Source organism: Engystomops pustulosus, chromosome 2 (assembly GCF_040894005.1).
Source record: "Engystomops pustulosus chromosome 2, aEngPut4.maternal, whole genome shotgun sequence".
NCBI lineage: Eukaryota > Metazoa > Chordata > Amphibia > Anura > Leptodactylidae > Engystomops > Engystomops pustulosus.
This window is the reverse complement of record NC_092412.1, coordinates 198,176,292-198,198,725: the sequence shown is the minus strand read 5'-3', so window position 1 is coordinate 198,198,725 and position 22,434 is coordinate 198,176,292. Positions and strand designations below refer to the sequence as shown.

The following is a 22,434-nucleotide window of genomic DNA, read 5'->3' as shown; positions in this document are numbered from 1 at the left end:
ACATTCCGGAAATGTTAGTTATCAAGCTATTTGGGTGGTTTAACTATCTGTCTGGAAAGCAGAACATTTCAAACTTTTAAAACTGAGAAATTTTCCTCATTTTTGCCAAATTTCCACTTTCCACAAATTTTTTAACTAACATGAAGAACATTTACTAAGAACAGTGCACATTGCGCTAAATGCAGTTTGCCTGTGTAGTGTGCAGAGGGCGCCAGATTTAGGATCTTTGGCGCACGTTCTTCATGAATCTGGCGCTCCATGCACTGCCCCGACAGAGTGCACCAACGTTTTTTTTGGGTGCACCTTTTACATGTGGCATTTAACACAATTCTATCAGACTTTGCATATTAAATCTGGCGCATGGTCCAACTGAGCATCGGGACGCCCCCTAATTTGTGTCACATGATGACTAGTGCAGCTGCACCACAAAAGGATTGCGTGCGACACAATTGTGGTACAGACACTTCTTAAATACCTGTGCAAGCAGTTTGCACCTAAAAGAACGTGCAAAGTCCAACAGAAAACTGGCTAAAGGGACCCCAATGTGTCACAAAAAAATAATTTCAAAATTACCCGGATGTGTTAAAGCGTTCCAAAGTTATAACCAATTATTGTGACACGTGTCAGATTCTAAAAATAGGTTCCTGTCACAAAAGTGAAGACTGGCTTTGCTGGGAAGGGGTTAACTAACCTCTTTCCACTGAAATTAATTGTAAACTGTTTGTTATTGATAGAGAATTTAACAGAATTATAGTAAGTTGCTTTTTTTATATATGGCAATAATTTGCTTTTGGTATAAGAATTGTACTTGGCAGTAGCTATAGTCTTTATTTCAGTGACTCTTATGAGTGTAATACCGTAAGAGTATCCCCAAACCAAGTGCATTTATGCCACTCATACATAGTTGTAAACTCAATATAAATTGTAAACATTTAGACATTCTAGGCTCCCCATCCAGTACATTCAAACTATTTAGTTTTATGCATGGTCCCAGTGTTGTAATACCATAAATTTAAACTCTGCGGTTCTTTAATAGAATAATAAGAATCAATTTAGAAACCTTCTGCTCATACCATTTTCACGACATTACATTTTTTGTGTGTCCCTTAGTGGCTCTTGAGTAGCATTTAATGCTCGTACAATAACTGTGCCTGGGCTTATTTATTCCCATTTAAGGACGCTTGTACCCAACGCCAATGCTTCATACCTCTTCTGATACTCATTTCAGAAATGGCATTGAATCTATTTACATTGAACATCCTTAGTATAAATAGATGGTGAGCCAGAAAGATGTGCCACATCTGTATCCACAATATGTTCCTACTAGACACATGGGATTTAACACAAACCTTTTGTACTTTCTTTCTTTTTTTGCAGGCGGACAGCTGTGTACTTGAATCCAACCACATCCCTTTGTCTGTTTGTTATTTCCTTTGTGATTAATGATCTTCCACATTTTCTTCGTATTTATTAAAGCCAACTTTTAGCTTGTAAATTGTTTCAAAATTCATGATGTTGTCTGTAAAGGAATTAATTACTCTTTCATCTATTTCATATTTTAATTGTGTAATGTAAAGAAGATTAAATATGTTGCAGCAGAATAAAATCTGAAAGCAAAATTATTTTTATATGATCTATAAAGTTCTCACAAAATTATAATACACATTTCCAAACGTTTCCAAACACATGATTCTTAGACAGCAGAAAAAACACCATTAGATGAATCGGGTAGTTTAACATAATCACGTCCAAGGAAAACAAAGCATGATAACCCAGGGGCACTTTCTCATAGATCCAGGCACTGTTGTGATAAACTTCTTATATTTGTTATTCATGGCCTCCATCCTTCACATCAACTTTTAAAATTATTCTAATGGGCCTGAAGGACTCCTAGGTTTGTTACTATAGGCGCTCCAAGTTACAGATTTACTGGCAATTCCAGTGTGCAAGGAGCACTTCCCCCTCCCACTGTGTTCTGAAATCTCCTGTGCTGCAGTGAGAGTATACTAGGAATAGCAAGGGGAAAGTGCTGAGAGAGCCAAAGTGAAGGGGGAAACAGTGAAACAGCCTCTGAAGCTGCAGCACTGTGTGGTGAAGCTAACTCCACACAGAGCCCTTCAGACTCATTAACATAAGTTTAAATGTTGTTTATAGAAGGAAGGAAACCATGTATAACACATATAAGAATATGACCACAGTCACAGCTCCTGGATCTATGAGTAAGTGCCTAGCCTTTTTCATGGCTTGGGGTAGGCCGGAGCCCTGGGTACCAGAGTGGCTGGCTGAGCACAGCCTAGCGCTCATCTTCAGTCACGATGCTGGGTACCAGGGAGCAGAGGCATCGTCCACAACCTGGCATGTGGAAGGTACAAGAAAAGGAGGGAGAGGCTGAAAATGGAGGTTTCTCCCTGGGGCAATCCCGATGTAGATCACTGAATGGCGGTGAATGGGGCTCTCGTGGTGGTAACAGCCTTGCACAGGGATCACTCAGAGGCAGAATTTGTTAAGCTTACAGTTCGTTAAGTGGAACTGAGCAACGGACACAACAGCAGTAACTTCAACTGGGTTGACATGGCTGGTTAGATATTTTCTCACAGGAGTCACTTACAGCCTGGTGAAGGTAGCTCAGGCTGGAGAGGATAGTTGGCTACTTCAGCAGCAGGATGAGGCCAACTCCTGGAGGTGAATATCTGCTTAGGCCTAGGGACAGACCTAGGGTGTCAGAGCAGTGTGCCACAGACACGTGTGCTTTCAGGAAGCTCACTAGAAAAAGACCTTCTCTTTCTCTGCCTTAGGAAGAATTCTCTGGAACTTTCCAGCCACAAGGGGTTTTATAAATTCCTCTTGTGATGTGGCAATCCTGTTATCCGACCAGCACATTTCTTCTCAGGCAGAGAATGTATTAGCTGTATTACTATTTCCAGACACTTGAGGACTCCCTAGGTTCATCAGGCCATATAGAAAACCCTATTGAATGTAGAGGGAGTTGATTTAATGGGGGCAACAGGAGACAATTTATGCAGGGGCATTGGAAGGGTAGTTGCAGATTTCCTTTAAGTGGGTTAACACTTGTACAGTAGATGGCACTAATACACTTTAGGTGAGGGGCTGTGGCTGGAAAAGGAGAAAGCCAGACAAATAGAGAAAGAGGAGGGAAGAATTATGGTGGGAATTGCAGCTAATTCACTGAGCTGGATAATTTGCTCATCTCCCTAAATAGCTCTTTCAGCACTAAAATGGCTTCCTATTTTCAGATGGTTAGCCACTAGAGATGAGCGAGCACTAAAATGCTAGGGTACTCGTTATTCGAGACGAACTTTTCCCGATGCTCGAGTGCTTGTCTCGAATAACGAGCCCCATTGAAGTCAATGGGAGACTCGAGCATTTTTCAAGGGGACCAAGGCTCTGCACAGGGAAGCTTGGCCAAACACCTGGGAACCTCAGAAAAGGATGGAAACACCACAGAAATGGACAGGAAACAGCAGGGGCAGCATGCATGGATGCCTCTGAGGCTGCTTAATCGCACCATTATGCCAAAATTATGGGCAACAGCATGGCCATGACAGAGTGACAGAATGAAGCTAGATAGCATCTAAAACATCCAATAATTGACCCTGACACTATCGGGGACGGCATGCAGAGGCAGCGGCAGCAGCGGCAGGCTAGAGAGTGGCATGGCGACATACCCTAAATGGACTCAGGCTTCAAACCAATGGGTGGCAGAGAGGAACCAAAGGAGGTGAGCAAGAAGCGCTCAAATAATATCGGTACATGATAAAAGTTTGCCAGTATATTTTGTGGATTACACAGCAGGGTGGCGACAAAGTTAACATGGAAGCCATGAAAACAACCCAAAATTCTGCCTGACACAGCTCGTTTGATAAGGGGACCATGTATGGAGGCAGTGAACTAGTAGTAGATTAAAGGTGCTGCAGTTAAAACTATGTTAGTTGGATCTTGGCATGGAGCTGGCGCTCCGCTGCCAGGCGAGCTTTCGCCAATCCAAGCCCCTGTCTCTAGGCTACTCCCCAAACAGCACTTCTAAGAACCTTTTGTATAAGATCAAGTGTAGTAGCGTTCTTATAAGTTTAGGATATGGCGGGTGAGGGGAATGTAAACAGATGCGCAAGAAGCGCTGAAATAATATTGGTAAATGATAAAAGTTTGAAAGTATATTTTGTGGATTACACAGCAGTGTGGCGACAAAGTTAACAAGTTTGTTGTGGAAGCCATGAAAACAACCCAAAATTCTGCCTGACACAGCTCGTTTGATAAGGGGACCATGTATGCCTACAGTTCATGCCAGTCGCTGCACTGGCTGCCAGTCTCCTTTCGAATACAGTTTAAAATAATAACCCTCATCCATAAAGCTCTGTATAATGCTGCACCCCCCTACCTCTCCTCTCTTATCTCAGTCTATCGCCCAACCCGTGCTCTTAGATCCGCCAGTGATCTTAGATTAACCTCTACCCTAGTGCGGACCTCCCACTCGCGTCTCCAAGACTTCTCTAGAGCTGCACCAATTCTATGGAATGCTCTGCCCCGGACTATCAGACTAATACCTAACCTCCAAAGTTTCAAACGTGCTCTTAAAACCCATTTCTTTAGGCAAGCCTATAACACTCATTAACTGCATGAAGTTTTAACTCTTCTACTAACCCGTCCTGTGTCGTCCTCCCATCTGTTATCCAGCAACCAACAGGCACCAGACTTCTCTGCAGTCCCATTCACCCTGGACCTGGTATATAAGATGACGGCTGAGTGGTTCAAGCGACAGCAATTCCATTTATTATATTTTGTTCTATTCCCTAAGAAGAATGGCTTGACCATTAAATATTCTTTTACCTCGTGTTACCCCATCATCTTCATAAAACGTACGCTCTGGCGAGCAGGGACCTCACTCCTGTTGTTCCATACAAATGTTGTGCTCTGTTACATTACATTTGTATTTGTTTCCTATGATTTGTAAAGCGCTACGGAATATGATGGCGCTATATAAATAAAGATTATTATTATTATTATTATGGAGGCAGTGAACTAGTAGTAGATTAAAGGTGCTGCAGTTAAAACTATGTTAGTTGGATCTTGGGATGGAGCTGGCGCTCCGCTTCCAGGCGAGCTTTCGCCAATCCAAGCCCCTGTCTCTAGGCTACTCCCCAAACAGCACTTCTAAGAACCTTTTGTATAAGATCAAGTGTAGTAGCGTTCTTATAAGTTTGGGATATGGCGGGTGAGGGGAATGTAAACAGATGCGCAAGAAGCGCTGAAATAATATCGGTAAATGATAAAAGTTTGCCAGTATATTTTGTGGATTACACAGCAGGGTGGCGACAAAGTTAACAAGTTTGATGTGGAATGCCCTGTAATAGCTCTTGGGCGGTGTGCCTTTTATCTCCTAGGCTCAGCAGTTTGAGCACCGCCTGCTGTCGCTTAGCGACGGCACTGCTGCTGTGCCTAGAGCTACCGACTGATGGCGCCATGGCCACGGATGGTAATTCGGAGGAGGAGGAGGTGGAGGAGGGGTGGGAGGAGGAGGTATAGTAGGCCTTTGAGACCTGGACCGAGGTAGGCCCCGCAATCCTCTGCGTCGGCAGTATATGACCAGCCCCAGGGTCAGACTCGGTCCCAGCCTGCACCAAGTTAAGTGTAGTAGCGTTCTTATAAGTTTGGGATATGGCGGGTGAGGGGAATGTAAACAGATGCGCAAGAAGCGCTGAAATAATATCCCTAAATGGTAAAAGTTTGCCAGTATATTTTGTGGATAACACAGCAGGGTGGCTACAAAGTTAACAACTTTGATGTGGAATCCATGAAAACAACCCAAATTTCTGCCTGACACACCTCGTTTGATAAGGGGACGATGTATGGAGGCAGCTATATGGACAACTTTTGGAGGTAGCAATGGAGACAACGTGTGGAGGCTGCTATGGAGACAATTTAATTTGGATAGTGCCTGTATGTGGCAGTCCAAAAAAGTTTTCAAACCAGAGGAGCAGGTAGGTGGCCCTCCAGAAAAATGAAATAGATTGAGTGCCTGTATGTGGCAGTCCAAAAATGTTTTCAAACCAGAGGAGCAGGTAGGTGGCCCTCCAGAAAAATGGAATAGATTGAGTGCCTGTATGTGGCAGTCCAAAAAAGTTTTCAAACCAGAGGAGCAGGTAGGTGGCCCTCCAGAAAAATGAAATAGATTGAGTGCCTGTATGTGGCAGTCCAAAAAAGTTTTCAAACCAGAGGAGCAGGTAGGTGGCCCTCCAGAAAAATGGAATAGATTGAGTGCCTGTATGTGGCAGTCCAAAAAAGTTTTCAAACCAGAGGAGCAGGTAGGTGGCCCTCCAGAAAAATGAAATAGATTGAGTGCCTGTATGTGGCAGTCCCAAAAATTGTTTAAAACAGAGGACCGGGTAGGTGGCCCTCCAGAAAAATTAAATGCATAAAGTACTATAGCTAGAGCCAGTGGGCCCTGTCAAAAAATAGCCAGTTTCCTCTGCTTTAGTGTACAAAGAGGAGGAGAAGGAGGAAAATGAGGAGAAGGAGGAGTGCATAAATTATTCAGGTTGAGCTTCCTTCACCTGGTGGAGATTGGAAATTATGAGAAATCCAGGCTTTATTCATCTTAATAAGCGTCAGCCTGTCAGCGCTGTCAGTCGACAGGCGTGTACGCTTATCGGTGATGATGCCACCAGCTGCACTGAAAACCCGCTCGGACAAGACGCTAGCGGCAGGGCAGGCAAGAACCTCCAAGGCGTACAGCGCCAGTTCGTGCCACATGTCCAGCTTTGAAACCCAGTAGTTGTAGGGAGCTGTGTGATCATTTAGGACGATGGTATGGTCAGCTACGTACTCCCTCACCATCTTTCTGTAAAGATCAGCCCTACTCTGCCGAGACTGGGGACAGGTGACAGTGTCTTGCTGGGGTGACATAAAGCTGGCAAAAGCCTTGTAAAGCGTACCCTTGCCAGTGCTGGACAAGCTGCCTGCTCGCCTACTCTCCCTCGCTACTTGTCCCGCAGAACTACGCACTCTGCCGCTAGCGCTGTCAGAAGGGAAATAGTGTTTCAGCTTGTGCACCAGGGCCTGCTGGTATTCATGCATTCTCACACTCCTTTCCTCTCCAGGGATGAGAGTGGAAAGATTTTGCTTGTACCGTGGGTCCAGGAGAGTGAATACCCAGTAATCGGTGCTGGAATAAATTCTTTGAACGCGAGGGTCACGGGATAGGCAGCGTAGCATGAAATCTGCCATATGCGCCAGAGTACCAACGCGTAAGAATTCACTCCCCTCACTGGCCTGACTGTCCATTTCCTCCTCCTCCAACTCCTCCAACTCCTCTTCTTCTGCCCATACACGCTGAACAGTAAAGGACTCAACAATGGTCCCCTCTTGTGTCTCGCCAACATTCTCCTCCTCTTCCTCCTCATCCTCCTCCACCTCCACCTCCTCCGATATGCGCTGAGAAACAGACCTAAGGGTGGTTTGGCTATCAACAAGGGAATCTTCTTCCCCCGTCTCTTGTGACGAGCGCAAAGCTTCCGACTTCTTGCTGATCAGAGAGTTTTTCAACAGGCCAAGCAGCGGGATGGTGAGGCTGATGATGGCGGCATCGCCACTGACCATCTGTGTTGACTCCTCGAAGTTACTCAGCACCTGACAGATATCAGACATCCATGTCCACTCCTCATTGTAGACTTGAGGAAGCTGACTGACCTGACTACCAGTTCTGGTGGAAGTTGACATCTGGCAGTCTACAATCGCTCTGCGCTGCTGGTAAACTCTGGATAACATGGTTAATGTTGAATTCCACCTCGTGGGCATGTCGCACAACAGTCGGTGAGCGGGCAGTTGGAGGCGGCGCTGCGCTGCCCTGAGAGTGGCAGCATCTGTGCTGGACTTCCTGAAATGCGCACAGATGCGGCGCACCTTCGTGAGCAAATCAGACAGATTGGGGTATGTCTTGAGGAAACGCTGAACTATCAGATTTAACACATGGGCCAGGCATGGCACATGTGTCAGTCTGCCGAGTTGCAGAGCCGCCACCAGGTTACAGCCGTTGTCACACACAACCATGCCTGGCTTCAGGTTCAGCGGTGCCAGCCACAGATCAGTCTGCGCCGTGATGCCCTGTAATAGTTCTTGGGCGGTGTGCCTTTTATCGCCTAGGCTCAGCAGTTTGAGCACCGCCTGCTGTCGCTTAGCGACGGCACTGCTGCTGTGCCTAGAGCTAGCGACTGATGGCGCCATGCCCACGTATGGTAGTTCGGAGGAGGAGGTGGAGGAGGGGTGGGAGGAGGAGGAGGCATAGTAGGCCTGAAAGACCTGGACCGAGGTAGGCCCCGCAATCCTCGGCGTCGGCAGTATATGACCAGCCGCAGGGTCAGACTCGGTCCCAGCCTCCACCAAGTTAACCCAATGTGCCGTCAGTGATATATAGTGGCCCTGCCCGGCAGCACTCGTCCACGTGTCCGTGGTCAGGTGGACCTTGTCAGAAACGGCGTTGGTCAGGGCACGGATGATGTTGTCTGACACGTGCTGGTGCAGGGCTGGGACGGCACATCGGGAAAAGTAGTGGCGGCTGGGGACCGAATACCAAGGGGCGGCCGCCGCCATGAGGTTGCGAAAGGTCTCTACTAGCCTATAGGGCAGCATCTCCAGGCTAAGCAATCTGGAGATGTGGACATTAAGGGCTTGGGCGTGCGGGTGGGTTGCACTATATTTGCGTTTCCGCTCCAGCGTCTGGGGTATGGAGAGCTGAACGCTGGTGGATGCTGTGGAGGATCGTGGAGGCGACGATGGGGTTTTTGTGCCAGGGTCCTGGGCAGGGGGCTGACTATCAGCTGACACAGGGGAAGGAGCAGTGGTGTGCACGGCCGGAGGTGAACGGGCTTGGTGCCACTGAGTGGGGTGTTTAGCATTCATATGCCTGCGCATACTGGTGGTAGTTAAGCTAGTAGTGGTGGAACCCCTGCTGATCCTGGTTTGGCAAAGGTTGCACACCACAGTCCGTCGGTCATCCGGTGTTTCCTTAAAGAACCTCCAGACTTCTGAAAATCTAGCCCTCGCCGCGGGAGCCCTTGCCACGGGAGCTTCACTACGTGACACATTTGGCGCTGATGCACCTGCTCTGGCCCTGCCTCTCCGTCTGGCCCCACCACTGCCTCTTCCAACCTGTTCTGGTCGAGGACTCTCCTCCGTCTCAGAAGCACTGTGTTCACCCGGCCTCTCAAACCAGCTTGGGTCTGTCACCTCATCATCCTCCGATCCCTCAGTCTGCTCCCCCCTCGGACTTCCTGCCCTGACAACAACTTCACCACTGTCTGACAACCGTGTCTCCTCATCGTCGGACACCTCTTTACACACTTCTTCCACTACGTCAAGAAGGTCATCATCACCCACAGACTGCGACTGGTGGAAAACCTGGGCATCGGAAAATTGCTCAGCAGCAACCGGACAAGTGGTTTGTGACTGTGGGAAGGGTCCAGAAAACAGTTCCTCAGAGTATGCCGGTTCAAATGCCAAATTTTCCTGGGAGGGGGCAGACTGGGGGGGAGGAGGCTGAGTTGCAGGAGCTGGAGGAGTGCCGATTTCGGTGACATGGGTGGACTGCGTGGAAGACTGACTGGTGGACAAATTGCTCGAAGCATTGTCGGCAATCCACGACATCACCTGTTCGCACTGTTCTGGCATCAACAGTGCTCTACCACGAGTCCCAGTAACTTCAGACATGAACCTAGGGAGTGTAGCTCTGCGGCGTTCCCCTGCTCCCTCATCAGCAGGTGGTGTCTCACCCCGCCCAGGACCACGGCCTCTGACCCCTGCAGTAGTTGGACGCCCACGTCCCCGTCCTCTACCCCTAGCCCTCGGGTTAAACATTTTGAAAATGAAAGTTATAACTTTAATTTTTTTTAAACTTTTTTTTGTGTTTTTTTTTTTGTGTTTTTTAGTTTTTAAAACCAAACGATGCTATCCTATTGCTATGGCTATTTTCTAGCCAAGTATGAAAGCACACTGCTATGCCAGATGAGATGAAGCTGAGTTATGAAAAAATAAACGTAAAATAAAAAGGAAATGGCAGACTGTGCCTAATTGAAATCCAACCCCTAATAAATTTTCCCACTTCGGTCTTTGCGATGGATATGTGCGTCACTAAGCGCTAAACACAGCGGTCGCAAGTCTCACTACAAATTCCTCACAATTTGGTAGTAGATGCACTGCAGCAAGGACAGCCACCAGCAGATCAACCAGAAATAAAATATATATAACGCTATTGTAGGCGTAAGTAAGCCGTTTGGATTCTCCTTTGGCTATTTTCTAGCCAAGTATGAAAGCACACTGATGAGATGACGCTGAGTTATGAAAAAATAAACGTAAAATAAAGAGAAACTGGCAGACTGTGCCTAATTGAAATCCAACCCCTAATAAATTTTCCCACTTCGGTCTTTGCGATGGATATGTGCGTCACTAAGCGCTAAACACAAAGGTCGCAAGTCTCATTACAAATTCCTCACAATTTGCTAGTAGATGCACTGCAGCAAGGACAGCCACCAGCAGATCAACCAGAAATAAAATATATATAACGCTATTGTAGGCGTAAGTAAGCCGTTTGGATTCTCCTTTGGCTATTTTCTAGCCAAGTATGAAAGCACACTGATGAGATGACGCTGAGTTATGAAAAAATAAACGTAAAAAAAAAAGAAACTGGCAGACTGTGCCTAATTGAAATCCAACCCCTAATAAATTTTCCCACTTCCGTCTTTGCGATGGATATGTGCGTCACTAAGCGCTAAACACAAAGGTCGCAAGTCTCACTACAAATTCCTCACAATTTGCTAGTAGATGCACTGCAGCAAGGACAGCCACCAGCAGATCAACCAGAAATAAAATATATATAACGCTATTGTAGGCGTAAGTTAGCCGTTTGGATTCTCCTTTGGCTATTTTCTAGCCAAGTATGAAAGCACACTGATGAGATGACGCTGAGTTATGAAAAAATAAACGTAAAATAAAAAGAAACTGGCAGACTGTGCCTAATTGAAATCCAACCCCTAATAAATTTTCCCACTTCGGTCTTTGCGATGGATATGTGCGTCACTAAGCGCTAAACACAAAGGTCGCAAGTCTCACTACAAATTCCTCACAATTTGCTAGTAGATGCACTGCAGCAAGGACAGCCACCAGCAGATCAACCAGAAATAAAATATATATAACGCTATTGTAGGCATAAGTAAGCCGTTTGGATTCTCCTTTGGCTATTTTCTAGCCAAGTATGAAAGCACACTGATGAGATGACGCTGAGTTATGAAAAAATAAACGTAAAATAAAAAGAAACTGGCAGACTGTGCCTAATTGAAATCCAACCCCTAATAAATTTTCCCACTTCGGTCTTTGCGATGGATATGTGCGTCACTAAGCGCTAAACACAAAGGTCGCAAGTCTCACTACAAATTCCTCACAATTTGCTAGTAGATGCACTGCAGCAAGGACAGCCACCAGCAGATCAACCAGAAATAAAATATATATAACGCTATTGTAGGCGTAAGTAAGCCGTTTGGATTCTCCTATGGCTATTTTCTAGCCAAGTATGAAAGCACACTGATGAGATGACGCTGAGTTATGAAAAAATAAACGTAAAATAAAGAGAAACTGGCAGACTGTGCCTAATTGAAATCCAACCCCTAATAAATTTTCCCACTTCGGTCTTTGCGATGGATATGTGCCAGTCCCACAATTTGCTAGTAGATGCACTGCAGCAAGGACAGCCACCAGCAGATCAACCAGAAATAAAATATATATAACGCTATTGTAGGCGTAAGTAAGCCGTTTGGATTCTCCTTTGGCTATTTTCTAGCCAAGTATGAAAGCACACTGATGAGATGACGCTGAGTTATGAAAAAATAAACGTAAAATAAAAAGAAACTGGCAGACTGTGCCTAATTGAAATCCAACCCCTAATAAATTGTCCCACTTCGGTCTTTGCGATGGATATGTGCGTCACTAAGCGCTAAACACAAAGGTCGCAAGTCTCACTACAAATTCCTCACAATTTGCTAGTAGATGCACTGCAGCAAGGACAGCCACCAGCAGATCAACCAGAAATAAAATATATATAACGCTATTGTAGGCGTAAGTAAGCCGTTTGGATTCTCCTATGGCTATTTTCTAGCCAAGTATGAAAGCACACTGCTATGCCAGATGAGATGACGCTGAGTTATGAAAAAATAAACGTAAAATAAAAAGTAAATGGCAGACTGTGCCTAATTGAAATCAAACCCCTAATAAATTTTCCCACTTTGAGGTGGATATGTGTGTCACTAAGAGCTAAACACAACGGTAGCAAGTCCCCCTGCAAATTCCTCACAATATGGTACTAGCTGCAAATAAAAAAAAAAAAAAGTATAACGTTATTGTAGCCCTAAGAAGGGCTGTTGGGTTCTTGTAGAATCACTCCTGCCTAACAGTAAGCTAATAGAACACCCTAACGCTTTCCCTGACCAGCAGCAGCTCTCTCCCTAGCGGCATCCAGACACAGAATGATCCGAGCAGCGCGGGCAGCGGCTAGTCTATCCCAGGGTCACCTGATCTGGCCAGCCAACCACTGCTATCGACGTGTAAGGGTACCACGTCATGCTGGGTGGAGTGCAGAGTCTCCTGGCTTGTGATTGGCTCTGTTTCTGGCCGCCAAAAAGCAAAACGGCGGGAGCTGCCATTTTCTCGAGCGGGCGAAGTATTCGTCCGAGCAACGAGCAGTTTCGAGTACGCTAATGCTCGAACGAGCATCAAGCTCGGACGAGTATGTTCGCTCATCTCTATTAGCCACCCATGTTAACGCTACTTTAAACCAAATGTATTTTGTTAAAACGTGTATGGTTGCCTTTAATCATGTCCTATACCAACCATATGCAAGCACCAACCACAAATGTTAAATAGCAGGGTTTCGGGTTTGTCCAAACTTGGCCACACAGAACAACATTGAACTCATTTCTACTGTTCTATAAATTAAATATTTGTATTCTATATTTGTTGTGACCCAAGACCGCACATTATTCTTTTGTGTTATTTGTCGTTTGTCTTATTTAATTTCCCCACTATGGCATAGAGACAGAACAACACCCAGTCCTGGCCACTGGCTAAAATGAACCCAGTAAGTAGGCAGGGGCTGTTTGGAGTGGGAGAAAAGGAAGCTTACACAATGTATATTAATAAAGAAACATTAGCTCATTTTAAAAACTCATGCCCTTGGGGAACCTAGAATTTCAAACAAAAATCCAATAAGCTTGCCAGGATCAGTGGTAGTGGATCCTCTGGACCACCGCGGACGATGACACCTGGGACCGGAGTCTAAGTGGCACCTGGTTTTTACCAGAGCCCACCGCAAAGCAGCTTGGACTTGCTGCGGCGTGGTACCACCAGGTCGTTCCACAGGTGCAACTTTGTACACGGTGGTGGCCAAGCGAAGTTCAGAGTCATAAGGCAAGATTGTAGTCGGGGACAGGCAGGAGGTCGAGACCGGCAGCACAGGATCAGAGTCGGGGACGTAGCGGAAGGACGGGCAGCACAGGAGCGAGGTAAGGAATGGAATCAAGGTCACAACGGGATATCAGGATAATCGCACAGGGCATCAGTAAAGCTTTCTCTATACTTATGAGGCACAAAGATCCGGCAGGGTGTATGGGGAGAGGCTGGGTTCAATTGAATTCTGGGTAAGGCCAGCGCCAATTAACTGTGGGCTGGCCCTTTAAATATTGTAAAGCCGGTGCGCGTGTCCCGTGTCCTAGGACCCGGAAGCAGGTGCGAGGATGGGTAAGTTGACATTGCTTAACCCGTGACATAGCTTAACCATCCAGCAACAATTTTATTCTGTCTCACCCTTTTTTTGGGTGAATATACTTACTCTATAACAAGAGTTTCTACAGAAAGACCCTCCCATTGTGGCATTCTATGAAATTTCGTGAAGCCCCAGATTGGGATGTTCTTTTATTCCCGTTTTATCAACATCATTAAGCTTGGACCAATTCTGTATGTTCCTGATATGTTCTAAAAACAAGTGTTTAAACCTTTTGATGCAAAACCCACATATATTTTGGAGCAGACAGAACATTTGATTATGTAAACAACAAAATCACTGTTGCAATTCACATAATCCTTAATATTGAAAGTGCAAGTACCATCTAAATCAGAGAAATTTTTGGTTTGTTTCATAAATGTGCATGTTTTGCATGGATGGGAGTCGCATTTATAGGAACCTGTATGGTGTAACCAACTTCGTATATTTCTTTTATTTGATCCAAAATAACTAGGGGATGCCCAATTGCCTATAGTGGTAGATTTTCTAGGTATCACTTTACAACTATTGCTCAGGATTTGTGCCACGTTTTCATCCTCTTGTAAAATTGGTAAATCTCGATAAAAGATTTCTCTAATTTTATTAAATTGATTGGAAAACTGCAGGGTCATACAGGGAGTATTATTTAATTTTCTTGGGGGTCTATTCACATTTTTCATTTTTCAATGTTTATGTAAAACTGTATGTTCTGCCCGTTTAGACATTCAGTTCGGTTATTTCCTCTAAGATAATCTGGCTTTGATATCATTGGCCTTTTGTATATGATCTCAATAAAAGGTACAATTATGTCTGTCTTCCGATTGCTCTGCAATTTGTGGAATGCTCAGTGATCACTATTTAGTTTTTGTACTTTAGCTCTTGCCGCCGTACAGTGGTCTACGGCGCATGCGCAAAGGATATCCTGTGGTTTTGTGCATGGAGGTGGATGTTTGTGCTGTGATCCAGTTGAATGTCTGGGCTCTTGATTATCTTGATTTGAATGTGCCTTTGCTGTGACGCTTGACGAGCGTAAGAACTTGTTCACATTTGGTCCATATATTTGTCTGTCCACATAGGTATTTTTTCTTTTGGGTATATGTTTTTATATTTAAATGTTTTTATTCATTGTTGTCTGATTTGATTTAGACCCTGCCCCTTCCTGTTTCATGGAGGTGTGACATGGGGCAGGTATAGGGTATATATTACTTTTTAAGCATACACAGGTTAGCCATGACTCAGGGCTAATGGGTAGGTTATTATGTTTTCCTGGTCTATGGTCAAATTTTTGCTGCAACCGTTTACTATGGATCACCAATAAAGAAATGGACTTTAAACCTCCCATCTGTGTGGATAGCCGAAATTTCTTTTAATGGACTGTTTGGAGTGCTCAGTTTTAGAGCTCACTGTCCTTTCTATTGTCCCTGAGTCCAGTATCCCCCATTAAAGTTTCATAGGACAATTACTAAAATACCTACACAAATATGGATGCCATCGAAGCTGTGGTTAACTAGGTGCAAAGTCTAGCTCACATAATTCAGAATATGGCTGATTGAGTGCAGCAGCAGGAACAGCGCCCCCATACATTTCAGGTCAGTCGGCGCTAGAGCCTGATTTTTTCAGTTGAGTTAGAAGGCTTTTCTTTTCCTTCAGAAAAAGCTGCAAATTATATTTCCGTTTAAGACCTCAGTCATCTGGTAATGATGCCCTTAGGTCTGTTGTATGAGGAACCTGACAAGGCTGCATATGCAGAAAGCCATTTGGTTTCATTGCATCAGGGAAAATGTCCAGTTGATGACTGCTGCACTGAATTTAGGAAGTGGTATGTTACCTGTGGTTGAAATGATTTTGCTCTTTGGAATCAGCCTAGGTTAGTTCTGTCCTATACTTTGAGGGATCACCATGTGAACTGTCCTAATATGCTAGAAAAGGAGCTTGGGCAATGCAAGAGAGAATGCTCTCTTTCCACTCCTTATCAGTCTCCTCTGTTTTATTCCTCTGTACCATTTACTCCTCTTATGGCATAAGAAAAGTCAAATGAACTTATGTACATCGAAGTGGATAAGTCCATGTAATCTCAGCAATGCAGAGATATCCGTATGTGGAACGCCCTGTGCTTCTACTTTAAGAATTCCAACATTTCATCCAGTTCTGTACAGGACTTCTTTGAAGAAGCATCAGCACTTAAAGGGTTGTTCCGGGAATTTGAACATCTGATACAAAAACCCATGATGCTATAGATTAATGACAGTGAGTTTTGTTATATTCATTTGTCACAAAATGTAGCTTAAATAGTTTTATTTTATGATTCACAAAATTGTATGGCCTCTCTAAAGTAGGTGGAGTTATCACCAAGAAGGCCGCCACTGGAAACTACAAGTTCCAAGATCCTTTAGTTCTCAGTAACTCCTCCTACCTCTTATGCTCTGCTCCGTGTGATAATCTAACAGGTTTTCTTGCTCTGTTACCATAGTAATGATGTGTAACTGCCATCACCATAACACTGGCCATACTGGATGCACTGCAACCAACCCACTACAGCCAAACACAGTGGTGATCACATGACCCTGCCCAGGCAGGTGCAGAACATGTGATGTGGACATGTAACCAGCGGCCATCTTCTGTCCTGTGTCTTCTCTGTGCAGAGGAAATTAACGGACTGATTAAAGGGCCAGTAGCATTTTAATTCTTCATTACAGTGTATGTCACCAGCAATTTTCTGCTAAAGGGAGCAACATTTTAAATAACAACTTATTACACAGCTTATGTTTTAAATACCAACTTATATCTTAATTGTGCTGATCCTGGAATACCCCTTTAAGTAAAAGTTGAGGACGTTATTGAGGTGCCTAGGTATTTTCGAAATCTCAAATTAGGTCACCTGTTTTCCCCCCTGCTAAAAATAAGGTGTATGACATTTTATAATTGTTGATTCGCAGGCCACAGACATCAATTCCTTCAATATTGGTTTATTGCAAAATCCTGAATCTGTGCCTATATTTCCTCCCAAAGATTTACTAAGTTTTCTGGTAGACTTTGCACGTTCTTTCTGCTTGCACAGGTATTTAAGAAGGGGTTGCATCACAAATGTGTTGTTTTGTGGCAAGCTACAGTAGGCATTATGTGACACAAATTAGGGGGCGTTCTGGTGCTCACTCAGACCGTGCGCCAGATTTAACATGAAAGTCTGACCGAAGTATGCTGCACACCCCATGCTAAAGATAGACCAGAAAAAAAGTGGTGCCCTCTTTCGGGCCAGTTCAGGGAGCACCAGATTCATGAAGAATGAGTGACAGAAATCATGAATATGGCACACCCCTGCTTTATACAACGACAAGCCACAGTGCAGTAAGCTTAGTAAATGTGCCCCAATGTGTCTGCTAGTGAGCCTGATTTGTTTTCTGAGATCTGTAATAACCTGATCACATCCCTGTAGATAAATTGTTTGTACCTAATCAGTACCGTCAGGCCCGGCGCCAGCACCCGGCCAACCCGGGCAAGTGCCGGGGCCCCGGGGTACTGGAGGGGCCCACTCGGGCCCCCGGATCAATTGTACCAGTGTCGCTATAAGACACTGGTACAATTGATCACCATCCGGAACGATCGCTTTTCTGCCTCTATGCTGCGCTGGTCGGGAGCGCAGCATAGAGGCAGAATCTAAAACTTGAGGAAGAATCTAAAACTCACCTGTCCCGGTTCTCACGATGCAGCGCTCCGCAGGGTATGCGACGGCTTTGAAGCCGGCGCACATGATGACGTCATCGGATCACGTGTGCCGGCTTCAGAGCCGGCGCGTACGGGAGGCCCAGGCAGAGACAGCTGCAGGTGCTGCTCCGTGGGAACCAGGAAAGGTGAATTTTTTCTTTTTTCTTTTCCGGAGGGGAGTGAGGGTGTCCATGGGGGGCGGGGGGGTCAGTGTGTATACAGGGGGAGAGGGGGGGGGTGTTAGTGTGTCAGTAGGGGGGGTCATTGTGTCCACAGGGGGAGGGGGGGGGGGTTCAATGTGTCTGGAGGGGGTCATTGTGTCAGCAGGGGGGTTTCAGTGTGTCCGGGCTCAGTGTGTCCGCAGGGGAGGGGGGGGGGGTTCAGTGTTTCCGCAGGGGAGAGGGGGGGGTTCAGTGTGCTGCTGGGGGGGGTGGGGGCGGGGATCAGTGTGTCCCCAGGTTCAGTGTGTCCGCAGGGGGAGGGGGCGCAGTGTGCCAATGGAGGGCGGTCCACGGAGGGGCCCACTAAGGCTCTGTCGCCCAGGGGCCCACTAAAACCTGGAGCCGGCCCTGAGTACCGTGTTCAGATTATGGAGGAATATCTTGTTACTGCACTTGCTGTACAATCTGGAGTCAATGTATCAGACAGTTGATATCAGAATCTTACTGGTGGCCCTAGTGGTTTTAAGCAATATGTTGTAACATGTGATATCTGTACTAATGCTTAACCTCCCAGGTATTGTACTGAGAAGTCATCTGATCACCCAAATAGTACATGAGACCACATGTTGGCCCTGATAGAATAAGCTACTATGCAAAACAGAATACCACATGTGATATTGGGTTGCTGTAACTTGGAACTTTTCACATTATCTTCTGATGTCAGTCCTTATGGAATATTGGAAAAGCTTATTCAAGGATCTGGGATCAAACTTCTGGTATCTGATACTTATTACCTGGGGTTTTATAAATTTAGCGGGTATGGACCGGCAGGTCATACATTTAGTGGATCAAATTTGGGATCTGATAAAGTTAGAAGAGCTGAGCTGGACCCTGGCTAGATTAGGAATTAATTAATAAATAAGCTCTAATTAATAAGGGTTTCTGGTGTGGTTTTGACTGAAAATTTGTGTTGCTTTAGGAGTACAGAAATTAAAGACCTCTGATGTCCGAACAGCTTACTTTTGATCTTTGTAAAGTGATAGTATTCATCCATGGAGCCACTTCTCTAATGAATGTCTTGGTATTAGAGTTACTCTAGATAGTGTTCTATAAGTGATTGGATGTGCAGGTTCTGTGAAACATCCTTATTTTACATCAACAATGTTAGGGCTCATTCAGGCGAACATAATGGGGACCAATAGCTGCACCATTTGTGGCTGGATAACGGTCACGTGGTCACGGTGTGGTGAGCTCACATGTTCTATTTTTCGCCATGTTATGGAACCGGCCACTCGCTTCCCTTTGGAGAGGGACGGTGAGCTTTGCTCACTCCTCCTCTCTCCTTCATGCGGCTGTATACTCGCCCGGGCCGTATATGTAGTGTGAATGCACCCTTAGAGTGTATGTGCACACATTCTTCAACACAACTAGTGCTAGGGTCTTGCCTTGGCTAGGCAGTGCTTACAGCAGGAAGCACCTCATTTTTCCTGGCTGTATAAGTAGATGTTTCTGCATAATAATATGCAAAAAAGAACTTGAATGGCGCTGCTCTATGTCCTTTACATCTTAAAGTCCTTAAATCTAGAAATAAAAAAGAGAATGCTTGTAGTGATTCTTGCTGGGTTGGGCTCTATTCAGACAATGCAGCATTCATAGATAATCCCACATAGAATGAAAAAAAAAATGAGGAAAAGGGGGCTGTAAATAATATAATAATGAGGCTGTGTATAATATAATAAAGGGGCTACATATTATGTAAGGGAGTTGTATATTATAGAATACAGGAGCCTTATGATAAGGGGGGCTGTATATAATATAACAGGGGCTGCATATTATATAATAAGGGGGTTGTATATTATATAATATGGGAGGTGAGCTGGACATTATATAACCTTGGGGTGGCTTTTAACCATAAGGTGGGCTGTATATAATATAACTTGAAGGTAAAGCATTATATCAATATGGGAGGGGGCTGTTTATAATATAAATATAGGGGGACCTGTATTTGAAAGGGAGGGGGATTACATGGTATACTGTATGTTATTTAAGTAAGTGGCACATTTAAAAACAATTTTGGGGCGATAATTATGTATATAGTTAAAAGTGGGAGAATCTGGATATAGGATTTAGACTTTAATTAATCTATATGAGCTGTATATAATTTAATTGGGGGAGAGGAACTTTTATTATAATATAGGCAGCAAATGCCTTAGAATCAACCCTGCTAAACGGGTACTGCTCATCATCTGCCAAATACAATCCATACAGTGAAACATGGTGGTGGCAGCATCATGCTATGGGGGTGTTTTTCAGCTGCAGGGACAGGACTACTGGCTGCAATTGAAGTAAAGATGAATGCTGCCAACTACAGAGATATTCTGGATGAAAACCTCTTCCAGAGTGCTCTGGACCTCAGACTGAGCAGAAGGTTCTCTGTCCAACAAGCCAATGACAGCTAAAATAACAAAGCAGTGGCTTCAGAACAACTATGTGACCATTTTTGACTGGCCCAGCCAGAGCCCTGACCTAAACCCAATAAAGCACCTTGAAAATGGCTTCCACTAACATTCACCATCCAACCTGAGGGAACTGGAGAAGATCTGCAAGGAAGAATGTCAGAGAATCGCCAAATGCAGGTGTGAAAAACTTATAGGTGCTTCTACTAAGAAATTGATCTGAATATTTATATGATTGTTATATTTCATTTGTTTAATAAATTCTTGTTTAATAAATTAAAATATTTTTACAGTTCTGTTTTTTTCTGTCAAGATGGGGTACAAAGTGTACGTTAATGATCAAAAGAAAATAACTCTTACCAATTGGCTGCAATTAAACAAAAAGTAAAAAGAAAAAAGGGGTTTGAATACTTCCCATACCCACTGTATAAAGAAGCTCATTCTCATAAAAATACATATTCTGGGAAACAGAAAATGTACAGCATGTTGGTGAGGAGGAGCTTGTAGACTCCTTTTAATTATTTCAAGGTTTTAGCTAAAATGAGTTAATTGAAAAATGAGAATACAAGGACTGATCTATTGTTTTGCTATTATAATATTTCCATTGAACTGATATTTTCTCTTAAGAAGCTATTCATTCTTTAAGTAGTTGATTGTTTTAAAAGAAATATCTATTATATATTTTTATAGAAATAAAGCATATAATTGTCTCATCAATGTAAAAGTGTTTTATGATGCTAATGCGTCTTGATCAGTAGAAAACATCTACAGATATGTAGAACTTAAAGACCCGAATAGTTACAAGGTGTCAGATTTTGAAGTGTGTACTTGAAGAAGTTGTACCAGAGTTGAGAGACATTTAATCTGAGCTTTTTTATTTATGTTATCCAAACTACACTAAAAGTCTTCTTTTTGCAAATGATTGATTGGCTCCCCTGTTTCAGAAACCTGGACAGCTCTGCTCAACCCTACATGCATACATATCAGTGGTATAACTAGAGTCCATTAAGCTCTGGGGCAAAAGTCCTAATGCGGCCCCCCTCCCAACTAACCCTGACCACCGCCATTACTGCTACAGCTTTGTCCTTTGTAGGTGCTAATAAAATAAAGATGGCATTTTTATTGTGGAGGGACAGGGATGAAAGGGTGGGTAATATTATTACCCTTTTTTCTTCCTCCACACAATAAAAATGCTCTTCTTAGAGCTCATGTAGGTAAAGCATTTTAGGCATAGGCTAAAACGCCTCTTCTACTGCCAACCCCTACTTTAGATGCATCTAGTATATACACAACTTATATACACATACTGCATAAACATATAGGGGCAGATTTACTTACCCGGTCCATTCGCGATCCAGCGGCGCGTTCCCTGCGGGGATTCACTAAGGCAGTTCCTCCAACGTCCACCAGGTGTCGCTGCTGCGCTGAAGTCCGCCGAGGTCCACCGGAGTTCACGATCCTATTCCTGGTGAAGGTAAGCGCATGTCGAGCATCACTTTTTTTTTTTTAAATGCGGCGGTTTCTCCGAATCCGTCGGGTTTTCATTTGTCCGTGCCCACCAATTTCCGTTGCGTGCACCCCGGCGCCAATACGCCACAATCCAATCGCGTGCGCCAAAACCCCGGGGCAATTCAGGAAATATCGGCGCAAATCGGAAATATTCAGGTAACACGCTGGGAAAACGCGAATCGGGCCCTTAGTAAATGACGCCCACAGTATATAGACATCATGCACATATACACACATACATACAGCATATACTGTGTTTACTGCTTACACATTATAATGTATAAAGTGCAGCATATTATGTATATAATGGTGCATGTCTTCCATTCCTTAGTGTGTTAGGTTGGGCAAACGGGCCCCCTGACAATGCGGTTCCATAGCAGCTTCTATGGCTGCTACCCCTGTAGTTATTCGCCTGTGTAGATGTGTTCAACATACTATTTCATTTCTCATTATTAAGTATAACTGAATTTATGGATATCTTTAGCTTGATTTAGATATTCATATGATATTCCTGTCAATTGCACTGTACTTACTTACTAATTGGTGACAATATTTGTTTAATACTAATGAATTCTGCTGCACATAGTACTATAAATGGTACTAACAAAGTGTGAAAGGTCTCCTTCAGAGGCAGGATGAGATACTGAGTGATATCTAAAGGTTGAATCGTATCTTTTAATAAACACTAAAAGGGGTCAATTTCAATGTATCCCACTGGGTCTGTGAATTGTCAACTTATGAGCTATTCTGTTCACAACACCAGGTGCCAGTCCAAATCCAAATGGCTGTC

At 44.3% G+C, this 22,434-nt stretch overlaps 1 long non-coding RNA gene across 1 annotated transcript in view; it reads right to left on the bottom strand.

Moving 5' to 3' along the window:
• The window catches only part of LOC140116706 (uncharacterized), a 75,391-nt gene extending 59,076 nt beyond the window's left edge, over window positions 1-16,315 (bottom strand). Inside the window, exons 1-2 of the long non-coding RNA XR_011852924.1 lie at window positions 16,230-16,315; window positions 1,350-1,519 (exon numbers count right to left, since the gene is read on the bottom strand). This is a non-coding gene — a long non-coding RNA (uncharacterized lncRNA). The remainder of the gene's footprint in view (window positions 1-1,349; window positions 1,520-16,229) is intronic.
• Window positions 16,316-22,434: the final 6,119 nt, after the last annotated feature.